We start from the raw sequence: 27,074 nt of genomic DNA on the forward strand, positions 1-27,074 counted from the left end.
AAGGGATTAGAGTACTCTAAACTTTATGTATCATATAGGCTACACTAACGTGACGTTTAGGCGGTTCGTTTAAGTATTATACGTGATGTACGTTTTTTGTGGGTTGGTTAATGAAAGTGTTCCAAAACGCAACATTAATTTCTTGACGACCTAATACTTTCGTAATTTATTATGTTACCATTATTACTATGGGATTAGTCTCTACGCCACTACTGTATTTTTGGTTTTATTTACAATATAATTATAGTATTAGAATTATTTGCAATATTAATATTATATTTTTCTTATCACCATGGTTATTATTGGTCTAATCTATACTATTATCACCCTCTCTTTTAAACTTTTAACAATATTATTGTATTAAATTTTGTATTATTACTTGTTATTGGACGTACGACTAAAATGATAATGTGAGATCCAATTAAAAAAAACAATTATACAATTGTAAGTAGAGTAAGACATCATAGATGTCATTATTTCTATAGCTATTTACTTTCTTGCATAACATATTGCATGCCACTGCTAGTAATTATATAGATATTTGTAATACAGATTATAAACAATGTCGTTATTTTAATGAATATGTTTTAATACTCATCAATCATGGATGTTTACCTTGCCCATAAGACGAAGAAAAATGTAGTTTCTGAAAATATACGACACGTATTCCAGGACTCTTAACTTATTTTATCTCTTGTCCGAGTTTCCTTTTACATTATTATCGGAAGCAGAAACGCCCTATTCCTAAGTGAGATGGACGTGGCCCCGGTGTTAACGATTCCAGGCTTATAAAGGTTCATGGTTCGTCTCCCGTTGCAGCTAAAGCTCGCTGTTCACTTTGGCGCCTTAAACGCACTATAGGAGTGATGGTCAAATTTCGCTATTCGGTCAAACAACAGTATTTCAAGAACTGGCAATGAACATGTTAACTAGCTGCTTTTCCTCTAGTCTCAATTCAAAATTACGGACGGCTAAATATTGATTGTCTTTGTATAGCTTTGTAAAAGCATTCTAAACAAACAAACAATACTTCTGAACTAAAAGCTTTAACCAGAGATAAAACTGAGATGATCAAACTTTCTAAATTTAATGATCGTTTGTTTTTACAACAGCAATATCCATGTTTTAATATTCGACACAAAGCCGAAAATAAAAGAATATAATGTGTATAATTGTAGAGAACATATTACATTCTTTTCACACATTAAAACAAACAAAAATAATATTTCTAATACTATACATATATTTTTTTCTTTCACATCATTTGCATATTCTAAATACGTTTCAATTTACATTAAATACTTTCAATGAAGATGTATCTTTTGCTTACCTTTCCAAACTCATCACCAGTATTGTGAGAACAGAGGATGAAACTGTTAGATTAGCCACGAAGTTGTTTATGAGACAGTACACATGACCAAATGGCCAGTGACTGTTCAGCATAAAAATAAAGTTGAAGGTGGTATTGAATAAAGTCATTGCAAAGTCAGCTACTGACAAATTCAACAGGAAATAATTAGTTACTGTTCTCATTCTTCTGTGTGCCAACACTATCCAAACTGTAATAGCGTTTCCAGGAAGCGCTACAAGTATCATAAGACCAAACACAAGACTCCATAGTATCTGTTGCCACCAAAGTAGAACAAATGGACGAGTGGAAATCTCAGTGAAATAAGTTTTTTCCAAACAAAAGTTGAGAAGTTTCGACCAATCTAGAAACGTTTGATTTGGATCAATTTCTTTAACGTTTTCTTTCCACAACTCTATACAGTCAGAGAGATTTGTCCGAATCAACATGTGCTTGCCTGTGGAGTTGAATGAAGAAGACATCTCATCTTCAACGTAAATTTCATTTACATTTCTGCTGTATAAATCATCAGTTACCTTGAACAGTTTTATCTCATTAAATGTCATATTTGTTCTGTACTTGTAATCTCTTGCTACAAATGAGATTGAAATGACTTAGAGACGGTAATACATTCCTACAGGATGATATCCGCTCAAAGAAATGGATACCCAGAGAAATTGAGGCACCGCCCTGGACTTATTCCTATATGAGTAAGAGCATTTGCGGTCGATTACACAGCATATAGCTTCTGACATTAAGTGAAGCAGCGAGAAAATCAAAATTCCGGATAGAGGTCGTTAGCTCCTCGCGCGGTTCTGAATTGTGGTTTTTTTCTTTCATTCAATAAAGTGCATAATCTTACAGGTTCCAGATCCTTCGATTGAGATTCTCATTGCGAATCTTTATTCTGATTGCTTGGAAACTAACAGTAATTCATCTTGCACTAGAAATAGTGTAATGTGATAAGCAAAACATAGATTATGTTTAAAGTGCCAATTTTTCATCTTAGAAAAATAAAATACTCATTACAGGAAGGAAAACAACGTCTCTATAAGTATATCATAAACAAAAGTTATGCACACATTACATAAATATGCAAGTGAACATTAGCAGTAAATTATAAAGCTCATACTACTTCAATTAGTTATGCTAAAGCATTGACATTTCTGATCCCAATTTTGTGTAAAAGTTTCTATGTGATATGATCATTATGCTTTGTATACCAATATTTACAATTTACACGTGATTTTAACCTATTAATAACGTTAAGTTTCAGCCTAAAAAGTTCTCGTTGTACTTCATCTAAAGACTTATCATCACGTTTTTCAGAGAAATTTATAAATATATTTTCTCATGTACTAATAGGTAACTCAGGATAAGAAGTGTCTGAAGGCTTGGCTACTTTATTATATAGGAATTTATAATAAATAGCTTTTGCTTTTTTTTACGTTGCAGTGGATGTAAAAACTGAAAACCTAATTGTCTATGTCGTTAACAAAGACATCCATCCAAATTATGTGTAAAACCAGAGACACAAAGCGGCAAAGACCGAGTAAGATAATTTCTTAGTTACAAAGACCAAAGAGATAAGTAACTAAACGTTTTGACACCCTAAAGCTAAAAACTGGATCAGAGTTCCTATGATCCAAAGGAGAAGTAACTAAACGTTTTGACACCCTAAAGCTAAAAACTAGATCGGAGTTCCAAAGACCTAAGGGAGAAGTAACTGGACGTTTTAACACCTTAAAGATAAAAACTGGATCAGAGTTCTAAAAACCCAAGGGAGAAGTAACTAAACGTTTTGACACCCTGAAGCTAAAACTGGACAGAGCTCCAAAGACCCAAGGGAGAAGTAACTAAACATTTTTACACTCTAAAGCTAAAACTGGATCAGAATATTTTGACCAGCTTCTGAATAGTAGTTAAGACCAGGTTTGAGGGTCTGTCAGATGAAGACGCAGACCCAAAAGAGAGCCTTACAACAGCTGCTGAGGTGCGTGTGGGATACAGGGAGAAACATAAGATAACAAGGGTATCAAAGAAAGGTATAATGCAGACAAAGGAGACACAAGAACTGGAAATTAGATACGAAGCGGAAACAGGAGACAACACCAAAAAAGAACTTGGGGCAGCTTTAGAAAAGAAGGGTAGGTCGCTATAAGTTAAGCCTTTTGCAGAATAAGTGGAAGATGCTGCTAGGAAGAGAGCGAGACAGGAGGATTCAGGGAAATTAATTGGCTTAGACTTGTAAGAACATAAGATGTGTAGATGTTATTGGAAAAATTGAAAGTATTGGAAACATCGACACTCTGCTGAATCATGAAGAGCCCCAACACACGAGTAGAACGTGAAATGGATTGAAGAACCTCAGGTAATAGATGTAGACCCTAAGAGGGATATGAGTGAGAAATACGTTTAAAAAAAACATAGAATAGATACAGAATCAAAAGGCACCAGGAAATGATATCTTCCCTGCAGAACTGCATACGTCTGGATGAGAAGATTTAACAAAATGGTTGAAGAGAATGATGTATGTTGTGTAGACAAAAGAAGTATTTTACCATTACAGAAAAAAAGTAACAAAAACGACTCAATAATTCGAGAGGAATAAGTTTACTGATCATAGCTGACAAAGTTGTCGAAAGAGTCCTGTTGAAAAAATAAAGTGCATCGTGTAAAAGAAAGTTCACGACAACCAATTTAATTTCATAATAGGAAGAGGATGCTACGACCAGATATTCGCAAGTCATACAAATGGGGAAAAAAAAGAAAGATGATTTGGCACAAGATCTATATCTACTTTTTTGGTTTGAAAGAAGCATATGACTCGGTATGGAGAGAAGGACAATGGCATGTGTTGATAAGCTGCGGAATATACCAGTTAAAATTACGACTTATCGAAAGTTTTTGCTGAGATTCTAGAGCATATGTAAAGGTGGGAGGAAAAAGATCAGACTAGTTTGGAGTGAAGACTAGCGTAAAACGACAGTTTATTTGGTAAGTTTGCATGTTCAATACTGTTCTGGACTATGCGTTGCGTGTGATAAAAAAGTAGGTGTAAAAGTCGAAAACACCATGATCCGAGACATAAAGTATCTAGTACTGTTTACAATATTTGCCAAGGCATTAGGTAGGTTCGGACATGAAGCTGAGAAATTTGGCTTGAAAGCAAGTGTGTAAAAAACAAAAGTGATGAAAATTACAAGGAATTGCATTGATGCGGAGGAGGTATTAGCACTTGTGAATGAAATGGCTGAGAAAGTTACAAGTTTTATGTATTTTTCAAGTGAGGAACAAGACAAATACAACAGCAAGGTATGTGTATGATTGTAGTTGGCACAAGCAGGAGTATAGTTTAATAACTTGAGTAATGTATTGTGGAAACGAAGAGATGTTAGCGTAAAGGCTAAGATCAGAGTATTATAATGCTGCATTGATTCCAGTAGCACTTTATGGGACAGAAATTTGGACGTCGAGAAAACAGGATGGTTTTAGTGTTAGGTGCCTAAACCGGATTTTAGGAATGATTTGACAACAGAAAATGGAAAATGACTGAACAAAGTGAACTGGTAGAGAAGCGTTGTTTTTCCTGAATATGACATGTATGGAGGAAGAAAGTTAGAGAGATGGAAGTTATAGGATTAGAGGCCAAGAAGAAAGCCAAAAAAGAAGGTGAAATTATGACGCGAAGGAGGTGGCAAAAAGGAAAGGAAGGCCAGGAAATCTAAAGATTCTTTATGTAGATTAATTTTATTAAAGAAACATCATCTTGAGCATAGTAATATTTATTCAAATCTTAATTTTTGTTATTAGCAACCAAACAATCCGTACTTGCAATATGTGTAAACGTAAATATATAAGCGACACCTCCATCTTATCAACATATTTTCACCATTTTGAAAGTGCAATGATAAAACGAAGGCGATGGTTTTTCCAACTTTCGACTGCAATTCTATAATAACTGACACCTGTGCCGCATCATTTAATATTTATGAAAACGGTCATTTTTGTGGCGTTCAATAAACATGAGTTTAAAACGAAGATTTAATTAAGATAAGTATGTTTAGAGTACCCTGTGGTATCTATTTCTACCAACTTGAACGTTTTACCATATCTTCAAAGCAGATCGATAGAAAGATCTTAACTTATACCGAAGTTCCACGTGATTCGTGAAGACAGTTATAAAAAGAAAGCTAAAATGACGATAATCACGTTTAAGTTTAACCTCTGTTGCAATACGAAGAACCAAATAAGATGGATTACACAAAATATGTTGAAAATGCCAAACCCGAAAAGCGGATACTTTATTTTTCAACGAGAATAGATTTAATTCACCTATACTTAACAGAATCGATAATATGCTAATTTCTATCTTATAAGCCTCATTTCAAACAAATCGGACGAAATAATCTGATTCAAACACTTACAAGGTTTTAGAAAGTTTCAAGACTTAAAATCCATGCCACATGGCCCGGCATGGCCAGGTGGTTAGGACGCTCGACTCGCAATCTGCGGGTCGCGGGTTCGCATCCCCGTCCCACCAAACATGCTCGCCCTTTCAGCCGTGGGGGCGTTATAATGTGACGATCAATCCCACTATTCGTTGGTAAAAGAGTAGCCCAAGAGTTGGCGGTGGGTGGTGATGACTAGCTGCCTTCCCTCGAGTCTTACACTGCTAAATTAGGGACAGCTAGCGCAGATAACCCTCGTGTAGCTTTGCGCGAAATTCAAAAGCAAACCATGCCACATAAAACTGCCTTCCAAATTCTACCGGTTTCTTTTTGTTGTTATTGTTGTTGGGTCTTTGGTGTGTTTTTTCGGTAACTCGTCCCAGTATTTCTGACTTCATGCTGCTTAATGCCCTAAATAAACTCCAAATATCTTAATAAATCACAACTTTGACAGCGTATTACCCGGTTTGTAATATGTGTGTAATAACAAAACGCCAGCCAATAAGCCAAGAAATATTTCACTGTTGAATTTGAAACCCGAAATTAATTTAAATACATGTAATTTATATATTAATGACAATAAATGTTTCTTCTTCCCCAACAAGAATACTTTCATCATCAGCATATGCTAAAATAAATTACATTTTTGTGATCACTAAAAGTCATTTCGGCTCTTGTAAAGGTTAAAAATATTTTTAATCCATCAAGAAATTATTCTGTAGTTAAAGTAAAAAATAAAACGATCACTTTTTGATTCTTGACGCACATTACTTTGGGAAGAAATATTTGTAGCTAGAAATGATCTCTTTCTATATATATATTACATGAAATAAGAATTTTTTGTACGAAGGCTTATAAAATTAACCTTTGAAAGCTTTATTAGTAAATATAAAGTGTCAAGTAATCATTAGTTGTTACGCACCAATAATTTGGAATAAATGAACTAACTCATGTGGTTCGTGAATTATATTTAACTCATTCCTTTCTTATTAACCCTCAAACATGCTGAAAAAAATGAACATTTTTAGCTAATATAATGAGAGATCTCTTATTTTCCAGCGGAATTGCGATCATGTTCTCATCATTGATCTGTAAAAAATTAGATGTACACAACAAGAGCTTTCCAGATGGCGATGTCACTTCGTTAACGCTAACAAAATATAGTTGTTTATAAATTGAACTGACGTTTACGACAATGAAGAACTGCTGCAATGTGAAATATTAATTAACGCATTAATTAAAGCAGAGAATTTTCTCTGGACCATGGACTTCATTTCGTTTTACTCAATATTGACTTACCGAAAAAAACAAAAATAAAAATCCAAATGTGTTATTAAGATTAAGAACACAATATGTAGAAACGTTAGAAAAAAAATAGCCTAACTTTTAAACAAGAGAAAGAAGGGTAGAAAAGAAAACATAAATTATTAAAACATTTGTTTTGTTATTTTCAATTAACGTTTCTCTCCCCCCCCCTCTATTATTGGCTCAGCAATAAGTCCAAAGATTCAGGCCTCTAAAAACAGGTTTCGATACTAGTGGTGGACACAGCACATATAGCCCATTGTGTAGCTTTGTTTTAACAAAAAAGAGAACAAACGGTTGTCACTTAAAAAATTGTAGACTTTTCTCACAAGGTGGCACTAGGCTATTCTTGGTGAGAGGACTTAAGTGGGCTAGACGAAAAACAAAATGAGGAGACTGAAGTGGGCTAGACGAAAAAATTGAGAGGACTTCACTCCACACCTTGTGGGCACACATACTGTAGTATTTAGGAAGTAAACCAGCTTTAACAATAAGCATTGTTCGGGGCTACAGAGGAAGCTAAAGTACATTTTTGGGGTAGCTTCATCCCCAGTAAGCCACCTACCCCTTACTGCTGCCTTAATTTCGAAAGATGATTTCGAAGTTGAAAATTTTGCCAGTCATTGGCTTCTGTAACATGCCGTTAGGGTAAAGTTATATCAACAGAGTTTGAAAAGTTTCTTCTTTGTTCGCAAAGCTAGACGAAGGCTATCTACACTATCGGTTCCTAATTTTCATATGATAGACTATAGGGAAAGTTTGGAAGGAATGTCCACGTAAGCTATAGTTATATTAGCTGATTTATGTATGGTAAGAAGACGCTCAGAGGGCACAACAAAAGTGCGAATAGTACGAGAGATTAAAACAAAAACCTAATGTCTGAGTATTTGAAAACAAAATCGTTATTTCGGTTTTGCAAATCTATAAATTATTTGTTGTGGAGTCAACTTTACTTTGCGAGTGTTAATTAAGTGAAACATTATATACTATTTATGTTTGTTTGTTTGAAAGTAAGCACAAAGCTACACAATGGACTATCTGTGCTCTGCCCATTACGGGTATAGAAACCCGAATTCTAGCGTTGTAAGTCCGCAGACTCAAAAGTAAACGTCGTATGGAAACGAATAAGCAACAAGTTCTGTTATCACAAATTATCATAAGACAGTGTTTTCTTATAGTTAATGGTTGCAATGTAAATGTACATAATAAAAATCAATTAAAAGCACAAAATCACTATCTGTTGTGGAACAAGAACTAACTTAGAATGAAGCTGGATTTAATAAAGCTTACCTTAGTTATATAAAATATAGTACACATGTGCTAGAAATACTTTCTACAAAGTACTGTGTGTTATATGATGTATATAACACTGTATATATCATATGTATATCGCATATGATGTGTTAAATGAAGTCCGTTTTATGCATGCTATTTACATTCGATATTAACTTTTTGCTGTTATTTCTAGTGACCATTATTCTAACGTGTTACTTGGAGTCATTGTTATTCTGACGTGTTACTTGGAGTCACTATTAGTCTAATGTGTTACTTGGAGTCACAATTATTCTAACGTGTTACTTGGAGTCACAATTATTCTACCGTGTTACTTGGAGTCACAATTATTCTAACTTCATACTTCATTGTAGTAGTATTTTCACGACAATTATCAGTAATAAAGCTTACGAATACTCAACGAGTACTATAATATATATATATATATATATATATATATATATTTTACTTGCTCTTAAAAATTATGGTAATGTAGTTATGAATAAGGCTATGTCTATTTCTTCCTCTACCTTCGAGACCGTGTTACGCAACAATTATAAGTGCACACCAGACATGCGCATAACTCTCTTGAAACCCGTACATTTAAGGTTAACAAACGTTAAAAAAAATTATCGAGTTGTTAGCCTTGTATATATGATAATAATTTTGCTTTTGGTAATTTAAAGAAAGCAAAAACACAGATGACATTGCTGTGATAATATTGTAATGATAAAAGTTATCCTTATTCTTTGTTACCAGTTTTGTATGAAAAAAGATGATAACTCTTTAAGTCTGAAACTCTTACGTAATATAAAAAAATCTCACAGTATTTAGCAGTCAGACTCGCATCTACTGACGTCATAAGGTTAGCGGTTATTTAAAAAAAGTGGGGAGGGGATTAACATAAACTTAATAGTTAAGCAGCAGAACATTTTTTAGACTGTTTACTTTCTACTAGGCTTGTAACAGAAACGTAACACACAATTAATTAACCAAAAGACTGCACCAGTTTTTTCTCCTTACAACATTTTGTTACCTTTTCTAGATGTAATTTAGACACTTTATGACATATATCTGCAGGCCATTTGTTAGTCACGTAAAATGTAACTAACATAAGGAGTTTTTACAGCAATAGAAGATCAACGTAAATACACAGTAACTGCACTCTTAGAGCTAAATACTTCACAGTATATTTTTCTTACTCCTTTAAATGTCATCACACATACTGTTTTGTTGTTGTTGTTGTTTGTTTCCATTCTAAAATTTAATGACTTGAACCACATTCTATGATTCTTTTTGAAGTTATTGTATCCTGTAGGCTGTGCCACGAAGAAAAAGTAGTTCGGTGTAGCCTAATTACCTTTATTAATATGCTCAGAAAATAAAGTAAATAAATGTTAGATCCAATTGATGTCTAAACGCTTATTATATGCGATTTTATGGATATGTGTGAAATGTTACCTCATGTAATACGTCACATGATTAATTTGTTTAAACATAAAGAAAGTAAACCTGTAGTTTGGTGGATTATACTCGACAATACCTTACACCCTGCCTCTAAATATCAAATGTTTTTCGAATTGTGTTTGTAGAAAACGTCGTTATAATTTACATATTATCTCTTCTGCGCATGAGTAGAGGTACTCAACCTGATATTCGTTATACGCGATTCTTTCGAGCGTGACAAATCAGGTAAGTCTAAGCCTAGTCATTCTCTATATTGTAATAAGTATTATAACTGGTTTAAATAGCTTACAACAGAAATATTCATTTTCTGTAAAATACGCTAAAACCTATCTAATGCATTTTACTATGGAATTAGGCTTAGTTTTATATACTACAGGGAATTTCACGTGTTTAGTGCACACCTTTACTGCTTTAGAGATTTTAGTAAAATAGAAAAGAAAGTTTTATACTTTACAGTTTACATTTGTGTAAAGGCGTCCTCGGAGAGGTACGATACACTACTATTAAATTTAAATTGTAGAGCATACGTGTTGTAAAAAGCCCTGAGAAATGCTATTATAGTATTAGGCCCACATTTTAAGTACTAAAGTAAAGGTGTTACAGTGTGAAGTTACATCAGTGTTCGTGTGATGAATCAACGATGGCTGATGAGACTGCTCCCATGATATCTAGCACTTCTTGTAATCTAAATTCCACGTGTTGTTCCGACATGTTCCACGATCGTAGCGCATTTTCTATGATGTCGGAGATTTCTTTCTTAATATCTTAGTTGGTGTGTCCGATAACAAGGATATTCATGAGTTGTCACATAAGGTATCGACGGAAGAATCTTATTCGTGAATTAAAAAAAAAATCTATTTTACACGCAGGTTTTAGCCAGTTAATTTGTTTCCAAATAAATTCTAATGTTATAGCGTAGAAATAAACAGAAAATTTCAAAGTTATATAAACACCTTGAATAGATAGATGGGGAGATAGACGACATTTTTCAAATCTTATGGATGCTTCTTATTTATCTTTAATTTGTGCCTATTTTGAACATACTCCTGGTATTTCATCATCTTGATTATATTCTAAATACATCTTATCTCATCATCTTAACTATATTCTAAATACATCTTCTTATCTCATCATCTTGATTATGTTCTAAATATATCTTGTTATCTCATCATCTTGATTATGTTCCAAATACATCTTATCTCATCATCTTGATTATGTTCTAAGTATATCTTGTTATCTCATCATCTTGATTATGTTCCAAATACATCATCTTGATTATGTTCCAAATACATCATCTTGATTATGTTCGTAACACACTAATGGTATCTCATTATCTTGATTATGTTTTTAGCACACCCCTGGTATCTCATCATCTTGATTATGTTCTAAATACATCTTGTTATCTCATCATCTTGATTATGTTACAAATACATCATCTTGATTATGTTCGTAACACACTAATGGTATCTCATTATCTTGATTATGTTTTTAGCACACCCCTGGTATCTCATCATCTTGATTATGTTCTAAGTACATCTTGTTATCTCATCATCTTGATTATGTTCCAAATACATCTTATCTCATCATCTTGATTGTATTTTTAACTCACCCCTATTATCTCATCATCTTGATTATGTTCGTAACACACTAATGGTATATCATTATCTTGATTATGTTTTTAGCACACCCATGATATCTCACCAGCTTGATTATGTTCGTAACACATTAATAGTATCTCATTATCTTGATTATGTTTTTAGCACACCCATGATATCTCACCAGCTTGATTATGTTCGTAACACATTAATAGTATCTCATTATCTTGATTATGTTTTTAGCACATCCCTGGTATCTCACCAGCTTGATTATATTCTTAACACACCCCTGGTATCTTATTAACTTATTTCTATTTTTTAACACACCTATGCTGTCTTATTTAGTTTAGTTCTGTTTTAACACAGCTGTTGTTTTGTGACTATTTTAACACACACGTAGAATATATCAAACTTAATTCCATTTTAATATATTTTTGTTGCTTTAAGGCTTTTACCTTCATTTATCTCATCAAGTACGGTCTACCTTAACGTGCCCTGCATCTTATTAAATTTATTATCCTAACCTCTCTCCCCAATGTTGTCTTATTATTTACTCTATTTTACCATACCTTTGGTATTTCGTTTAGTCGAGTTTATTTTCATATGCATGTGACCTCTCATTAACTGGTGACTATCAGGTTTTTTCACTAACTCATGAATATTTTAAAACACACCTGACATCTCATTAACTTGAATCAATTTTTAGCTCACCTGGTATTTCATTAAAATGTGACCATTCGCCCAAGTTATCTCATTGCCAACTGAATATGTCTTTAAAAAAGCACGACAGTAAAATTAAATAGAGTTCATGAAAAATATAGTGCAATGAAGTGTCATTAAAAGTTCCATACAAACATTTTTTTTTGTTTTATTTGTGTACAAGCAAGAATCGACATTTCATCTTCTAAGTAGTTATTTGTTTTTGAAAATACAATTTGGCATGGAAATAACGTAGGTATGAAATACAATATGTGTGGTGTTATTTACGATAAAAAGCATCGTATGCTATTAACGTAATGTATTAAGACTTCTTCACGTTGATGTATTTTATTTAACAAAGAATGTTTTTTTCAGATGAGCGGAATTGTCATTTCATTGAAACCTATATAGATATATATTTAAATGCGATAATCCTTATCAGATTATTAAACCTAATCGTCTCTAGAACTCACAATTAACTAGAGAAACTAAAGATCCAGAAAGACAAATGTGGAAGCTCAGTGTATGTACGCAAGACGAAGAAAATTATACAAATATTCATAGTGTAAAATATGAATACGCAATAAATATTTATTCAGTTAACAACTGAATAATGAAATAGATTTAAACATATTAAATTAAAATTGAAAATGAATGATAACTTAAAACATAAGTAACAAGTAACTTTAAAATCGCTGACTGACCATTGCTTTGGGAAAAAATCAAACAAACAAAATACAAGACGACTCTGAAAATTAGAACAAGTCTGTTTTACATGTTAGAAATATTCCTTTAACAAAACTGTTGGTCTTCTGATAATCCAATCATGTTTAATAAATGACGTTCTTACTGCTGCCTGACGTTCAGTCGAGACAAATGCTTCTGTATCATATCCTGAGTTTGAAGTTGTTGAATGTTATTAAGCACAAAGCTACAGAAAGGGCTATCTGTGCTCTGCCCACCATGGGTATCGAAACCCGGTTTCTAGCATTATAAGTCCGCAGACATACTGCTGTGCCACTCGGGGCTAGTTTGAAGTTGATGTGGCCATTCCTGCGTGTAGTGCATTTGATATTCATAGCTAATGCACACACCCCGATTGGTACTACGAAACTGGTGAAACAGCCATCTCGTTTCATCTGTGGTTCAGTAAGAGCAAGAGGATAGTGGTAACACTTCCTCATAGTGAGTCCCGACCATGATAATACTCAACAGCTGGTGGGTCCCCCCGGTGGGACAGCCGTAAGTCTTCGGGTGTACAGTCTAACGTCCGAGGTTCGATTCCCCGCGGTGGACACGGCAGATAGTCCAATGTGGTTCTACTTTCAAACAAATAAATAAATAAACAGGTATTGGGGTCTACTTCTGACTTATCTGGAGCTTAACCTTAAATCACTGAACCTCTGGAGGTTTTGAAGTTGTTGAACCACTGTAATAACTGTTACGTTGTTTTCACTCTTACAATTTACTTGAAATTCCCACCTTAGTTGCATCGTCTGATACACAGTTTTTGTCAATTCAGGATGCCTCTGATTCTAGGAAGTCGCAAAGACTCACTTTGATGATATCTTTATGATATGCCACAGCCACGCTTGGATAAATCTTACTATATAAATGACGTACATATTGAAGACCTCAAGGTTGCCTCAAGGTGGGGCAACAAAATAGGGAACAGTGACCTGAATAAAATTAAGTTCATTCAATTTCTATTCACTCAGTGGATAGGGGTCCACAATCAGAGTGTTTAACATAATGGGGGGTTTCGATTCAAGTTAAGTTTAGAACCCCCTGCTACATTGTTGTATGTGTGTCTGTATATATATATTATATAGTGGTGAAATTATTTAAGTAAGATTACTCATATGTTCACTATATTCTTAACTATTTATCCAGTGCATATTAATGCAGTAACTTATACGTGGTAACCATTCACATTTATCATCATTTATCACTCACATCATTTCATGATGCATCAATTCTGATACTGATACATGTATCATGATTTATTCATTGTGCTGATACATTTGTGATATCGTATCGCTGAAATATTTATGACAACTTATTTATGCTAACTTCTTTCACTCTTACGTTACTAGATTCCTGAAAGCTTATTTATTGTAATAACACGTTTGTGATACCTTTTCACTAAAATGGTACATTTACAATAACTTATTTCCATTCAAGTTGCTACCATATTCGTGATAAATTATCTAAAAAAAGCACTACTGCAATTGATGTAACTTGTATGCCCACTGAACCACATTTTTGCTTTTTTAAGAAATAATGAGTTCATTTGAATAAACTGGGAGACTGTATATTATTAGATGACGGCAGAAATAGGATCCCATACCTTGTTGATAAATAAATTCCCTTTCCCTGAAACCAAATCTACTTTACAAATACTCTGATTATAGATAACCTTGTTGAGTGTTTATCAATATGTATGGATTTGGCCTCGTACAACTAACTACAAGTTACCTACAAAAATTTACTCTGACCTTTGTTTTCATATATTTTTCATTAGTCTTGGGTTAGACAATCATGAACCAATTCCTATGTCTACATCTACTCTCTTGACTATTAAAGGAGAAGAAACGAGTGTTACTCTTGGCTATTAAAGGCGTATAAACGAGTATTAATTTTGGCTATTAAAGGAGAAGAAACTAGTGTTGATCCTGGCTATTAAAGGCGTATAAACGAGTGTTACTCTTGGCTATTAAAGGAGAAGAAACGAGTGTTACTCTTGGCTATTAAAGGTGTATAAACGAGTGTTACTCTTGGCTATTAAAGGAGAAGAAACGAGTGTTACTCTTGGCTATTAAAGGCGTATAAACGAGTGTTCCTTTTGGCTATTAAAGGAGAAGAAACTAGTGTTGATCCTGGTTATTAAAGGCGTATAAACGAGTGTTACTCTTGGCTATTAAAGGAGAAGAAACGAGTGTTACTCTTGGCTATTAAAGGCGTATAAACGAGTGTTCATTTTGGCTATTAAAGGAGAAGAAACTAGTGTTGGTCCTGGCTATTAAAGGCGTATAAACGAGTATTACTCCTAGCTATTAAAGGGGTAGAAACGAGAGTTGCTCCTGACTACTAGTTGAGTAGAAATGAGTGTTACTCCTGACTACTAGTGGAGTAGAAACGAGTGTTACTTCTGGCTATTAAAGGATTAAAGGGGTAGAAACGAGTGTTACTCCTAGCTATTAAAGGGGTAGAAACGAGAGTTGCTCCTGACTACTAGTGGAGTAGAAACGACTGTTACTTCTAGCTATTAAAGGATTAAAGGGGTAGAAACGAGTGTTACTCCTAGCTATTAAAGGGGTAGAAACGAGAGTTGCTCCTGACTACTAGTTGAGTAGAAATGAGTGTTGCTCCTGGGTATTAAAGGAGTAGAAACGGTTGTTATTCCTGGATGTTAAATGAATTAAAAACCAGTGTTATTCCTTGATATTAAAGAGAGTAGAAACGACTGTTACAGATAGGAATAGTATGGCAGATATGCTTGAACGCAGCTGTATTTTTTCTTGTCGGTAATGTATTCTAATCTTTACAAGTAAGAGTACTATTTTTAATTAGCTGTACTTATTACCAGGATGATTTTTATTTTTGATCTAAGTAGGTAGCTTGCTCTGATCAAAAGTTAATATTAAATGTTTTCACTACGATTGACAAGCATGGGTTTTGTGAATTTTGATTTTGTTAAACATACTCAGAGAGTGGATAGGAATTAAACGTACTCAGAGAGTGAACAGGAAGTCACATAACGAAACTCTAAAAAAACGGTTTTGTTTTTACAAGATCAAGTATAAAACTCCGAACATCATCCTACAATCTACTCAGTATTGATAATCACCGACGCGTAAAGCGCCCCCAAACGGAATTCCTTGTGAATTGATAACAAATGTAGCAGTGAAATGAGCAACAGTTCGCCGAAGGTAAAGGTAAAAAAATCTTCCCTTCAAATACATTTTTATACAGAAACCAAATTAATGATGAGCATGACTACCAGTATACTGGCTGAAGGCTTAAAACGCTAAAAATCGGGTTTCGGTACCCGTGTTGGACATAGCACAGAAAGCCCATTATGTAGCTTTGTGCTTAACAACGAACAAACAAAACCAATAGCTACTGAGTGTCTGCGAGACTGTTTATACTATTATTGTTTACAAAACCTTCTTCAGATATCGTAGAATATTAATTGACTGGCTTACCTAAAAAGAATCTCGCTACGTTCTTGAAGATGGTACGTTTTTAGGCGTACGAAATCAGTGACTTTTTCTGTAACAGAAGACCTTCACCACGCAGCTGCAGGGTGTGGACGGAGCGTGCCCTAGTAACCTCAAAAGGACTACTGTTGCACAAGTGAGTAGGTCATCACTGAAATATTGCGTAATTTCCCCTCATTTTTTAAAGAAATGCTAAAAATATAGACTTCTATTTGTTTAAATAGTGGGTGCTTTAGTGGCTATTTCGAGGTTTCTTTTACCTTAAGCTCATTTCGTTTTACGTTGTTTTTAATATAGTATTATATGCTCTACAAATGTAAAACAAAGTAGTGGACAGTATGTTGATCAGCTCGAGATTTAGTTAGCCCAGGAAACAAATTATTATAGCGACACTACCAGTTTCTACTCCCCTGAGGGTATTTATTATTATATGTGTTGGTACAATTGTATTGCGATTTTATATTGACAACCTCGCTTAATATCCATCTTTTCAACAGAGGGTATGTAAACAAACCTTCTTTCATGTTCACTTAACATCCAAAGTTTGCCTGAAATGTTAAAGTATTATTCATACTCATACTCAGGTATCGTTAGACAATACTAAAACAGTTTTATACATTTTTTTAACTGTTTACTTTTAACTGTATTATACTTGAAAGTATTATACAATTTTATTGTATTTCACACTGTTCTGGGTACAATGCTAAAACAGTTTTATACTTTTTTAGATCTTTGCTTTTAATTGTATAATACAATTTTATTGTATTTCGTACTGTTCTGGGTAAAATACTAAAATAGTTTTATACTTTCTTAACCGTTTGCTTCTAACTGTAGTATACTTAAAAGTAATATACAATTTTATTGTATTTCATACTGTTCAATATTAACACAATTTTATACTCTTTAACCGTTTGCTTTTAACTGTATTATACGTAAAACATTATACACTTTTATTGTATTTCGTACTGTTTTGGAACAAGTACTAATATCGTTTTATACATTTTTACCGTTTGTGTTTTAACTGGATTACACCTAAAAGTATTATACAATCTTATAGTATTTCGTACTGTTCTGGATACAATACTAATACAATTTTTGTGCTTTTTTACAGCTTGTTTTCAACTATATTATAACTAGAAGTATAATCGGTGTACATACAAGTTTACTTCAGGATCGCAAACTTCAATATCTTACAATAACCTATAAGGAAATAAAGTAGCTTGTTAATTTATTTTGCCAGTACATACTACAAAATAAACTCATTCATTTAACTCAAGTAAAATGTGTAGAAAACATTTAAAAGTATGCATTTGAGTTCTTGTATTTGGCTATCCAGCTTCAAAATCATTTATCAATGATACCATTAAGTTTCCAAGAAAAACATCCACAAGCTTGTCGGTCAGAATTCGGCTAGTTTTTGAGACATTTCTAGAGCTAAATCACGTGTTTGGTAATTCTTTGGTCACATATATTTGTTGTTGTTTTTGTTGTGTAATGTTATATACCTCTCCGATTAATAATGCTAAACATTTAGATATCGCACTTTGTTTTCAAAACTATTGGTATCAAAGATTTCTTTTAACATTAACTTCAATAATCTTCATCTAAAAAATCAGAAAACATATTTTTTATGTATTTTGTTTGTAATTAGCGTGCTCTATCCATATAAGAATTAAAAAAAAGAAGCTGTATCTAACCTTGGGTGAATATTTTTCTTTTAATCGATTGTTATGGAAAATTAATTTGAAATAGTTCAAGTGCAGTTTTACTTGTGATTCATGTGTAAAGTTCGAACTGTATATATGAATATTCATTGCATTGGTTTAAAAAACGTGTATATACATTTTAATCTAAACTACTTGTCTCCTAAATCTTCGGTTAACTTCAATTTATTTGAATGTTGCCCGGATCTTATCAGAACCATTTTAATTCGACAATTTTTTTTATTTGTTTCTCTTCGTCTCAGTACAAGTTAAGTAAATCTTGTTCTAGAAGTTTCATTAATAATGACGGCATATGCGCTTGCATGCACGTAACAGGTGACCTGAGTCTCAACGCCAGTTTTTCTCGGTAGGCAACATAACCTTTAAGTAGGCCATGGGAACGTGCAAGCCTTAGGCGGTTACGTTTCGAATAACCAATAGCCAAAGACACGCTGAGGTAACAACGACTTTGAATACGTCTAGGCAAAGGCACACACATTCTTCGCCTCATACAACGCTTTCATAATGATGACCTGTTAGCGCGAAAAAAGCATCACGAATATTGTTTAAATTCATAAAGTAAAATATCAGCTGTAAGGAGCAAGAGAAACTACCCCACAGTGAGTCGGTGAAGTTTGTTTTAATACAGGTAAGTTTGTTTAATTCTTTATCTGATAGAAGCAAAGGATTACACTTGTTTCAGAAGCATCATCATCCTCTGTACTGGATTTTTTTAGGTCCGGTTTGGTTGGACCTGGGAGAGTCAGGCACAACTTCGCGACTGCTTTATCGGGATCTAGATCCTTTTCGGGGGAACATTTGGTTTGTTTCGAATTTCGCGCAAAGCTACACGGAAGCTATCTGCGCTAGCCGACCCTGATTTAGGAGTGAAAGATTAGACGCAAGACAGCTAGTTAACACTTCTCATCGCCAACTCTTGGGTTACTCTTTTTACCAGCGAATAGTGAGATTGACCGTGAACATTATAACGCCTCCAACGGCTGTAAGGGCGAGCATGTTCGGTGACGGGGATTCGTAACCGCGACCCTCAGACTGCGAGTCATCCAAACCGTCATTTGGTAGTGAATAGCTGACAAGTCATTAAGCCAATTCATGACTTCTCATTATCTTTTATAATATTTTTTTAAATCGTCTTAAAAGCAAGATTAGGTAAAAGCAGTTCCAGTTATCGTTCAGGGCAGGAGGATTAAAGATATGTCTTGTATTAAAAAATCCTCCCTTAATTCTTCTTATTTTGTCGTGTATAAAAAACACATTTTTATAAAATAGCTGAAACGTAATGATGTATGGACGTTAAAGTTAATAAATTAAGATGTATATAGCGCCGTTATTTAAAGTTATAATGATCAAGCTGACATAGGGGGCGCTTATGTGCTACTCAGTTACTTCCACTAGGAATAGTGTTCTAGATTTTGGTTTGAGTACAGAGTACATTACGAAAATTCAGTAAGAAGTTATTGTCATATTAGATCTTGGTTTGAGTACCGAGTACATTATGATCAGTTATGGAGTTATTGCCGTTCTAGATTTTAGTTTGAGTAAAGAGAGCATTTCGAGAAGTTATTGCCGTTCTAGGTTTTGGGTTGAGTACCGAGTACATTATGATCAGTTATGAAGTTGTTGCCGTTCTATATTTTAGTTACAGAGTACATTTCGAAAAGTTAAGACGTTATTGCCGTTCTAGGTTTTGGTTTGAGTACCGAGTACATTATGATCAGTTATTAAGTTATTGGCCAGAAAAAAGTTTGAGTAGATAATGTATTGTTTGAAATTATCCATGTCAATTTAAAAAAAATAATAGTAAAACGTCATTAGTTAGCAGTTTTATTATGAATATTATCGTCTCTACTCTCTAATGGCTCAGCGGTTAGTTTGACGGAGTATAACGCTAAAATACTATGAAAATATATTACAAATATTACATAATATACAGATTTAAAATAAGAGACAATGTTTTTAGAGCGAAGCTATATTGGGCTATCTGCTGTGTCCACCATAGGGAATCGAACTCCAGATTTGAATGTTGTAAGTACGTAAACTTACCGCTGTTCTACTGGGAGACAGTATAATATACAAGCACAAAGTAAACAATTCTTAAAATTGCCTCAACAATTAGTATTACTTATTTCCTTATAGAGATTTTTTTCCAAAACAACTGACTCGTAACAAGTAACGACTGGGTGTTTTTTTTTAACAATTAACTAGTCAAAACAAATTAATGAGTCCCATTTTAGAGATATCTTGCTTTGATTGTTAGGCTTTATTTCTGGATACAGTAACGCTGTTGAAACATAGTAAAGTCTCTGATTGTCACATACTCTGATAAGGAATACTTAATTTTGACTCTTCATCAACTGTCTTTTAACACCTGCCACACGAGCCAGTCCAGCATCTTGATGTGGAAAAGAAAAAATGAGTCATTCCGGAAATGTTTGGGTTGTTTTGATTAGACAAGAAGACGTTTGTCACTATTTTCAAGGTCTAAGTCTCTGGACCAGACCCGTGACCAGAGACCATGAAAGCCAACATGGAGAAAGTAACTTGTGAATATAAAGTAAAACGATGTAGCAATGGAGCATGCTTGAAATGTTGTAGATGTTGTTGTAAATGTTGTCACTATTTTCAAGGTCTAAGTCTCTGGCCCAGACCCGTGACCAGAGATCATGAAAGCCAACATGGAGAAAACTACGTTCAATCGAAAAATTATAATGTAATTAAAGTAGGTTAAGTATTAACGTACAGCATAACGTACGCATCTTGAATCCTGAAGCTTACAACAGATAGAAATTAGACTGAACAGACAAAACACAATGGTTAAATTTGATATACTCACTGTTAAAGATTATCGCCTCAGTGTGTTTATTCAACTCAGATATAAATTAGGGCTAACTTCACACATATAATCAATAGTGCACTTCGTGTATATAGGTATGAATATAATCTAACAACTTAGCTGAAGTAATAAAGTCCAAAAATTGTTATTTTTCGAAACACGTCACTATACGAGTTTTTTAGACGTCTATATACTACGTGTGTGTGTGTACTTTTTTGTTTGTTTGTTTGTTTTTTTATGGTGTTTCTTTGTTTCAAGGCTGAGAATTTCAATTCCACAAGGGTTTCACATATATGGTAAACTTAAATTATTAATATTGCACCCCAGTGGCACAGCGGAATGTCTGCGGACTTACAACTCTATAAACTGGATTTTGATACTAGTGGTGGGCAGAGTACAGATAGCCCATTGTGTAGTTCTGTGCTTAACTAAAAACAAACAAATATATTATTAATAATGTTTTTTTTATCGAAAACTTTTCCTCGCCTGGGGAAAATCACTGAAACTAAAAGCTTAAATATAAATTAAAATTTAGGTAAAATTGAAATATAGTATTTATCATAGAATGTATCATATACTCCAGCAGTGATCATAATATTATTTGGTATCTTTAAAAATAGCATTACTTTGATAAAGTGTGTACTTAGCGCTGACAAAATAGTGTTCTTTTCCTCAGATAACTTTCTGTAATTTTATGTATATTTTATATATTTTTTATTGTTGATTTTTGAATATATAAATAAGCATACTTATCTAGATAATGATATGACCAATTTTAATATATGATGTAGATAGCCTTGATAAGCCTACGTTTTAGTTAACCTATTCAAAAAACAACAGATTTTCAAGCCCAGTTTTTATCTTGATACCGTGTTTTATATAACAATTATACTGAAACATCTGTTAGTTCTAATTATGTTGCAGAAGTAACAAGATTATAACTATTTTTTATCAGCGGTAGGTTACAGTCATCAATAGAATTAATAAACCTTCACTTTTTGCCATCGCTAAACTTGAAGTACACAAAAACAGATAAAGGAAAGATAGTTCTTTAATATATGATAATAAGCAATGTTCATTCCTGACGTCCTTGGCAACTTTTCCCGTTTTATTATTACAGAATTTCCTTCTTGCTTAACGAGGATAATAATTCAAATTACTCGTATTTGTTTCTTTACTTTATTGCTTTTTATCGATGATTTACTATTAGAGAGTTTAAACAATACAAAGTTTATGTTTATCGGTTCACCTCTTAAATAGAATTATTCATTTTAAAATACATTTTTCTTCTGTTTGTGTCAAAATTTGGGCAGCCCATTGCCTTTTACAAAGTCATTTGCTAAGAGAAGACCTGTTTTAACGTTAAACTAGTTAACACACACACAGGGAAAATTTCCGAAAAATCATGTTGACTCTAGTCTCTGATTCAAGTGAAAGATTTGAAGTGTGATGTGCACATTAAATTGTTTCAAATTAAAGATTTGAAGGTGTGATGTGCACATTAAATTGTTTCAAGTGAAAATTTTGAAGGTGTGATGGGCACATTAAATTGTTTCAAGTGACAAATTTGAAGGTGTGATGTGCACATTAAATTGTTTCAAGAGAAAATTTTGAAGGTGTGATGGGCACATTAAATTGTTTCAAGTGACAAATTTGAAGGTGTGATGTGCACATTAAATTGTTTCAAGTGAAAATTTTGAAGGTGTGATGTGTACATTAAATTGTTTCAAGTGACAAATTTGAAGGTGTGATGTGCACATTAAGTTGTTTCAAGTGAAAATTTTCAAGGTGTGATGTGCACATTAAATACAAACTTTATAGATGCAGTCAGGATGATATATATGTTGAAATTAATTTAAAAAAGATAGGTTGTCCAAAGTTGTTAGAATCCAATCAAAGAGGATAAGTGAGAAGCGAATCAAAATTTATATGAAGAATAAATTACTTTGTTTTTCTCATTGTAAATTACTTAAAACGACACTCATGTAAAACATATATTTACTATTAAAAGGAATACAACAAGCAAGAGATCGAACGATGATTTTAATGCCGATCGACTCCCAATTTTAGAGTTTAAAATGTTTAGAAAAAAAATCCAAACATAATAACACTATTCTAAATAAAAACACTGTCTTTTCTAAAGATAATATAAAGTAATTTTACCAAATCGTGGTATGTTTAATAAGAACAACTTTATGGTTAAAAAATAATACTGCTAAAAAACCGGGTTTCGATACCCATGGTGGGCAGACACAGACAGCCCATTGTATAGCTTTGGGCTGAACTACAAACAAACAAATGTATATATGTACATAATATCTCTTAATATCTTTAGTAGGTTGGTTTGTTTGTTTGTTTTGAATTTCGCGCAAAGCTACACGAGGGCTATCTGCGCTAGCCGTCCCTAATTTAGCAGTGTAAGACTAGAGGGAAGACAGCTAGTCATCACCACCCACCGCCAACTCTTGGGCTACTCTTTCACCAACGAATAGTGGGATTGACCGTCACTTATAACGCCCCCATGGCTGAAAGAGCGAGCATGTTTGGTGTGACGGGGATTCGAACCCTTGTAGGTTGGAAGCAGTTTCGTAGCTTACACTGCTCTTCAGCCAACCTAATTAAATGCAATACATAATACCTTTTAACAAAATCGAAATGCTTATACAACAAATACATCACAGTAAAAATAATTTAACAAAAATATGAATAGATTTTATGTTATTTCAAATCCACAAACAACGTAATTATTATATTTTATTTAATATCCATAAAAAATAACATAAATATTTAAGAAATTCACAAGTTATTTAAATAAAATTCAAATTACTTCCACTGTAACGAAATAACTTTGACATAATAATATTTTTGTTGTTCATCACAAAACCAGAATGTGAAACAGAAAAAGAAAGGTTCTTGTAACATACCATGGATACTTAATATACAATTGTAAAAATGTTAAGAGCATTTTAATGGACTCTGACTTGGGTTTTTAACACGAAACGTACGTTGATTCATTCTGTATCTTAAAATTTTAGTTTGGCCAACGTATCACTCAAAACATACTGTACATTTTGACAAATAGATACAGTTCTTAGTATTACAAGATTATGATAATGACGTATTAGAAAAATATTAAATCTTTTACTCAAAAATATAAAGGTCAACTTAACAGAGTGGAAATAGATTAATTAATTAATTTCACCCCAATTAAAAGTGCATTTTATTTTAAACAAAAATACATAAATTCCAAGAAATTACTAACGGTTGTTCTAATTTGAATAATGATTATGTACAGCCTGCTGAACCTTCTTGTTTCCCTAGAAGACCTATTGTTGCAGGACATCAAAGTTCCGCACGCCGTATTAGTTCTTTTGTGGATAAATTGTTATTCCAAAAGTTAAACGCTACGTGAGGGATGATTCAGGTTTTATATCAAAAATTACTAGATGTATAATATTGAACATGAACTCGGATAGCAGCAATTAATTATTTTTGTGGATGGTATCCAGAGTTTTTGCATGGTATAATTACTAGAGTTTATAATTGAACCTGTAAAATTAGTTTTGATTAATAACTATTTTATCCACAATAATCATTTCTACCATCAGATAAGAGGAACCGCTACGTGTACAAAAATGGCACCTACATATGTTATTGGAGTAATGGGTTTATTAGAAGAGAAGATGTATACCATTGTTTTTCAAAGAATGACGTCAAATGTTAGCTGTTATGTAATATCGCATTGGCTCAGATACATTGATAATTGTTTTATTATTTGGAATGAAGATTTAAACTGGTTTAATTTTTGTCAAGTTTTAAATAATCTGGATCTAATTATCAAATTCACAGTTGAAAAGTTTTAAAAGTCTATACATTATTTGGATATAGGACTTAAACATCTAATAATGGCTCCTTAGAAACAGATATTTTTTATAAACCAACAAATTCCCATGGTTATTTAGATTTTATAAGTAACCACCCTAGACACGTCAAAAGAAATATCCCATATACGTTAGCAAAGAGAACTGTACAAATTGTTAACAATAAAGAAAATAAAAATATTAGATTGGTTGAATTAATTTTTTTTTAAATATTGTTTTTGAATTTCGCGCAAAGCTACACGAGAGCTATCTGCGCCAGCCGTTCCTAATTTAGCAGTGTAAGACTAGAGGGAAGGCAGCTAGTCATCACCACCCACCGCCAACTCTTGGGCTACTCTTTTACCAACGAATAGTGGGATTGACCGTCACATTATAACGCCCCCACGGCTGAAAGGGCGGGCATGTTTGGTGTGAAAGGGATTCGAACCCGCGACCCTCAGATTGCGAGTCGAGTGCCTTAACCACCTGGCCATGCCGGGCCTTTTTTTTTTTTAAATATAAATTATCCAGAAGGCCTAATTGACAACTGTATATTTCGCGACAAATTACATGGATCAAACGCTATTAATAAGACAGAAATTTTACAAGTTTTCACTACATATACCCAATAATTTAAAATTTAAACCAACCTCCACCCTTTTCTTTAATATTACAGGATATAAAAAAAATATTAAATAAAAGGGTGGAGGTTGTGAATTTTACATTATAGAGTTTTAGGGTGGTTTAATTCTACGTTTAGGTTATATCTAAATATATATATATATAAGGTTATATCTAAGAGCAACTACTTTCTCTCAACTGGCTGCACACAGCGAAAGGCATTAGGAGTTGAGACGTTGTGGGTTCAAGCACTTAACTCCTAACCCTTAACTGATCCCCTTTAATTGATGGCGAGTTTTACATCCACGTTGCAATTTTAAAAATAGATGGAATGTCCCCAACGCATTTGGATACTATGACCTGTTACATATTAAAATTTCAAATAGCCTGAAATTAAGTTAAATGATAATGCTTGGAGACGGCTTGAATGGGTAATGAAGAAAAACTTTAAAATAAGTTTAAAATAACAGCAAATGTACAAATTTTGGACAAGGTTTTGTCATCATCAGGTACAAGTAGTTTACATTAACACAGATATGTACAATGTGGAACAAAGAGGTCACATGACCGGATACTGTTGCACGACTTAGAAGAGATATCTTGGCACCCTAGGATGTTGGTTTAGAGTAGTGTTGTTTTGTTCAATTGAAATGGATTCCTTGATTTTTCGTTTGTTTATGTTTGGTTCTTTGTTTAAAATTACTCTGTTTTTAATAAATATACTATGTTTTTTTAGTTGCAATGGTGGAAAACATGGGACGTTATTTTATTGTGTTCTGTAAACCTGGTTTTCAATTTTCTTCCTGTTTCTCCGATGTAGAATTGTGGGCAGTTATTGCATGTTATTTTGTAAATGACGTTGGTATTGTGTGGTTCTAAATAATTTTTGTTTAGTAATGATTCATTAGTCTCAAAGTAGGTTCTTCGTCATCGAATTTGAGTTAAATGATATTTCATATTTAGTAGTTAAATTATACTTTGGATTTAGCAGTTAAGTAAAAGCCGATATATATAGTCAGTTTATGATATTTGTCACCAATATTGATACACACAGTTTCTTTTTTAACACAAATACGTTTTGATATACACACAACAATACAATTTACAATAACAGTTATTACAAACAATGATTTATAAACAAAAGTTTCACAAACTTGCAAGCAATATAAAGTCTTCCTTTTAGTCAGGAACTGATTACGAGTTCACGTAAGTATAATTCACTTAACGGGAAGCTAGCTAGCTTTGTCCTTCGTTATTTATCAGCCACACACACATTGGGTTTTCCACCGTGACGTTATGTAATGTTTTCATAAAAATACTAATGTCCGATGAGAATCCACTGAAGTTAAATGAGTTGTAATGTTCGAACTTTGTAAATTCTCTTGGTCAAATACCTGAAGTTTTCCGATTGATAATCGTTATAACAATCACAGTTATAGCTTCCAAAGTTTATAGCACACTAACTATAGCAAATTAATAATAGATATTCTCTTTTTGGCGCGGCGCGTTGGTTATATTTATAGGCATGTGGAGAGTTTTTAGAAAATTCAGATTACGTAACAATACAAATTGAAGCGTTTACGTACATACATATATTCTTACTCTCGATAATCTTCTACAACTTTGGAGAATAGGAGGGAGTTTCGCAATACATATTTAACAGTATAAGCTATGTA

The 27,074-nt window shown here is 33.3% G+C and overlaps 2 protein-coding genes across 2 annotated transcripts in view; one reads left to right on the top strand and one right to left on the bottom strand.

The window, feature by feature from the left end:
- Nucleotides 1-16,366, bottom strand: part of LOC106460139 (tachykinin-like peptides receptor 86C) — a 37,280-nt gene extending 20,914 nt beyond the window's left edge. Inside the window, exon 1 of the mRNA XM_022386787.1 lies at nucleotides 16,346-16,366. The gene's annotated coding sequence lies outside the window, so the exon portion shown is untranslated. The remainder of the gene's footprint in view (nucleotides 1-16,345) is intronic.
- Nucleotides 16,367-18,628: 2,262 nt separating this feature from the next.
- LOC106460145 (acyl-CoA desaturase-like) overlaps nucleotides 18,629-27,074 on the top strand; it is a 23,604-nt gene continuing 15,158 nt past the window's right edge. Inside the window, exon 1 of the mRNA XM_013919829.2 lies at nucleotides 18,629-18,712. The gene's annotated coding sequence lies outside the window, so the exon portion shown is untranslated. The remainder of the gene's footprint in view (nucleotides 18,713-27,074) is intronic.

This window comes from Limulus polyphemus, unplaced genomic scaffold (assembly GCF_000517525.1).
Source record: "Limulus polyphemus unplaced genomic scaffold, Limulus_polyphemus-2.1.2 Scaffold717, whole genome shotgun sequence".
Classification (NCBI taxonomy): Eukaryota; Metazoa; Arthropoda; class Merostomata; order Xiphosura; family Limulidae; genus Limulus; species Limulus polyphemus.